A 4625-nucleotide genomic window follows, 5' to 3' on the forward strand; every position below is an offset into this window, starting at 1 on the left:
CAGATAAAATAAGAGCAAATAGAGATAATTCTGCTTCTAGCCATAATGGAGTAACTGGTACCACACCAGCCCTCCTGCCATGAACATAAAACTGGACATAATACATGTCAATAATTTTCAGGAATTGGACTGCAGTTGATAAAACTCTGTTATCTCTGAGGGGAGGAAAACTTACTAAGTAAGTCCCATGATCACTCCTGCTTTCTACCTGGTGATGGTATCCTGACAGTGATACAGGGACCTGCAGGATGGGATCATTGAACTGTAAAAGTGAAGAGGAAAATTTAGGACTGTGACAGTGGCTAGATTTTAGGTGCCATGGAAAGAAAAATAAGGGAGATTCATGGAGGAGGGAAGAAGTTTAAGTGGAGGCTCCCCCATAAATGTTTGAGTAGGGGTTGGGCTGCACCTGTGTGAGTGGTTAAGAGGACCTAAGAAAATACCAGAGAGAAGCTGCTATGGGTTTAACAGTGGGCACAGGTATCGTAAGTCAAGAAATGGCTGTAAGCCTTTAAATTCTGGCTTTTCCAGAGAAATATTTTAATATCCTAGACATCCAGCTGCAAATTGAAAAATCCACACCTTAGAAGTAAATTCCATATACTCAAGGAGAGTCTGTTTATTCTAGAACTGTCCTAACATAGCTTAAAACCAAACACTAACATGATCTGCACAAAATACTATTTGAAAGTAATGAGCCAGGAACTGAACTGCCTGATAGAAAAGAACAAACACTCTTTAGATAAAGAAAACAAAATCCAGAGTCTCCAAATTGTTTAAGCCATGATATCCAGCATAAAATGAAAAATTATGAAATATGCAAAGAAACAGAAATATGTGAACCAGAGTTTAGGAAAAAATGAAAGCTGTCAGTGGACAGCAATCCCAAGCAGTCAGCTGTCTCAAATGTTGTATTTTGTAGACTGTGATGGTAAAGAGTTATTAGAACGATTATCTAGGACTTGAAGGCAAAGCAGGTCTTAATGAATGGGCACACTGGTAATCTTCGAATAGAAGTGAAAAGTTTAAAAAGAACTATATGATATAGGACAATACCTAAAATGAAGAATTCAGTCTATGGCTTAATAGGTTGGAGATATAATAAGTATAGAACAGTAAACTTGAAGATAGATCAATAGAAATTATTCATTCTAAAGATGAAAGAAAAAAATAAAGTCACCAGAGCTTCCCAAACGGATGGTGCAATACCAAACAATCTAACATGTGTAATTGAAGTCCCAAAAAGGAAAATTGGGAGAATGGAACTGAAAACAATACATTTAACAAAATTATAGCTGATTTTTTTCTGAATTTGATGAAACATATTGACTTCTACATCCAAGAGATGGAGAGGAACCCAAGCAGGATAAATGTAGAGAAAATCACATCTAGGCCTATCATGATCAAACTATTAGACACCAATAATAAAGTAAAAATTTGACTGCAGTATAGGGAAAGAAAGACTCATTACTCACAGAGCTTATAATATGAATTATGGTTCACTTTTTATCTGAAATATAAAACCAGAATTAAATAAAATTATATTTTTAAAGAGCTAAAAAGGAAAAGATAACTGTTCTCTCAGAATTCCTTACACAGCAAAAAATGAGTGAAATAAATACATTTCAAGTAAACAAAAGGCTAAGGTATTTGTTGCTAGCAGACATGAACTGCAGAAAAGGTAATAAATGTTTAAGCTAAATAAAAATGATACCAAATGGAAACTCCCACCTATCTATAGGAAAAAGGAAGAGAATCAGAAATATGAAGTCTGACAATAAATATAAATGCTTTTTATTTTATTCATCACAATTTCCTAAAAATATGTAGAGCAAGAATAATAATATTGTAAAGTATCTGTAACTTATGTAGAAATAAATAATATGACATCAAGAGCATAAAAGGCTACTTGTAAAGTAGGGGGTAAGTAAATGGAAACTTACTGTAGTAAGATTATTACATTCATGAAATGAGATGTTACAAATGGCAGGTGGCAAGTGGAAAGTGTTAAGTATGAAGTGGTACCAATATCGACTATAAATAGCTTTTACAAATTAATGATGCATATTTTTATCACTAGAATTCAGGGCAACAAACTACTGCCCACAGCCCAAATCTGGTTTGCTCCCTGTTTTTGTATGGTCCATAAGCTAAGAATGATATTTCAAATTGTTTTAAGTGGCCAGAAAATAAACCAGAAAACAAATAAAAGGAATGTGCAACAGAGACTGTATGCAGCCTCCAGAAAACTAAAATATTTACTATCCAGCCCTTTGAAGAAAAAGTTTGCAAACCTATGATCTAGAATTAAAAACCAGCTAAAAATTCAACAGAAAAAAACAAAACTGAATACTAGGAGAAAATCACTTAACCATAAAGAATTAACCAGAAATTAATTAGCCAAAAAGAATGAGTAACAGATAATAACAACCATGAAAAAACTCAGAAGGGACATATTGACATAAATTCAAATAATTAATAAGCACATTAAATATAACTATACTAAACACTCTAATAAAAAGGCAGAGACAGTCATATGATAAAAAAATTCAAGACCCAATTACATGCTATCTACAAGAAACCTATTTTAAATGTAAAGGCCCAGTGTATGTTAATAGAGAAAAAAAAAGAAAAACTATATATATCATGAAAATAATGATCATAATAAAGTTGGCATAGCTAAATTAATACCAGGCAAAGTAAACTACAAATCAGACTCTTAGAAATAAGAAGGGATATTTCATAATGATACATGAGACAACTGTTTCATCAGAAAGAAACAGCAATCACAATGTATATGTAACACACTGGGATTTGGATTTGGATGCAAAAATGTTATGATTACTAAGCAAACCAAAGAAGCCACATGTGTGGGTCCAATTTAAGCCACTAGTGACTTCTGTGGTCTACTTATACTGGCATCCTCATTCTTTCACTTTAGTTTATAGATCTCAGAGTTAGTTTTCTTTTCTTTTGGAAAACAATCCCTTTTGGACTACCTGAAGGATCACTCTCATTTAGCTGGTGCCAGACAAAATTCTCAAGATGTCATAAGGGAATAAGAGATTCAGCTATGTGGCTTCCCCCAACTCCAGCCTTTTGGTAGAATATTCTCAAATAATACAGAAAAGTGGAAAGAACAGTATAATTAGTAGGCATATCTACCACTTAAATTATACAGTTATTAATATTTTGACATATCTATGTTTTTTTCTGTTGTTATAAATAATGTTAATGTGTATTTCAAAAATCCTAACACTTTACTAATAAATACTTCGGCATGCCTCTACAAAAACTAAAGACATTCTCCTAAATAATTATAATATTACAATCACTTACCAAAATTAATGATAGTATCCTCATATAGTCTAATACTTAGTTCATATTCAAATTTCCCTTTTCATCACCAAAATATCTTTCTTTAATAGCTGTATCTCTCTTTTTTGTTTGTCAAATCAGAACCAGTCAACAGCTATCTGATCAACTAGATCTTAAAAATAGATCACAACTTACATCTATTTAAACCATTTAAAATAACTGTTACACATGATATGTTACAATATAAAAGAGAATCAAGAGACTTGAAGCCAAGCGAAAGCAGGATGTGGTTAGGTGCAAGGAGAGACCAAGGTAAAACAGTGACAATGAAATGTAAGCCCCACATGAAGATGTGCTACCAGAGCCCCAGCATCCACAACTGGAAATAATACAACTGCAAAACTGAGCTAAGAATAGAATCATTCACAAATACATATTCCATGAAAGTGGCACCAAGGTTACATGTGTAACTGTTTCTCACTTTATTGTCAAGCATTTGAATCTTTCCGAATGAGGACAGACATTTTTATAGCACTTTCTGTTTAGCATTGGACATCTGAAGTGGCACATAATACAAAAAAGGAGACTTTTGGCTATAAATTGTGTTTTGCAAAGCAAAAGCCGCATAATAATATCAAGGGTTTTTTTTTTTTCTTCCTATTTTCATTTTTCTTCTTTGCTCAAGAAAAAAACAAATCATTCTGGGAATGCATTACAAGTCAACAACAAAGTAATAGAAAATGCTGACATGTGGAAATCCTTTCACAGCAAATGAATCTAATTTCTCATATTCTTAGCCAGTTTTAACCTTAGGCTAGGTCTGGACAGGAGAGCTTCCAAGAGTCCATTCCACCTGTAAGAACCTTCAGGGTAGAGAAGGTACATGGCTGTGAAAGAAGTTACCATAACAATTATTTTATTCAGTTTCCTCCCTTGGAAATCTTGTCTCAGAGAGGTAAAATGGCAAGGTCATATCAGCACTTAGGATAGAGTATAAGCTAAGAAATTGCTGACTTATTATGCAGTGTGGGTTTTGGATTCCATTCCTGAAGGCCAGAATTGAGCTCCAGGGTTGGAGAAAGGAATTGTGAAGGCAAGTTCAAAGAGCCCTTTTCATGAATTCATCAAAAACAAACCAACAAGACAAAAAAACCCAGAGTATTTATCTACATTTTGAAACCAGAATCACAATCATGCCACCTTTGCACTGTGAGCACAAAAATACAAAACAGATCAAATAATTGGTTCTGGCCTTCTCTGTAACCTCAAAGATCCCAACACAAATCTCTCTTAAGAGACAAGGCCCC

The sequence above is a fragment of the Canis aureus genome, chromosome 6, assembly GCF_053574225.1.
Source record: "Canis aureus isolate CA01 chromosome 6, VMU_Caureus_v.1.0, whole genome shotgun sequence".
Taxonomy (NCBI): Eukaryota; Metazoa; Chordata; class Mammalia; order Carnivora; family Canidae; genus Canis; species Canis aureus.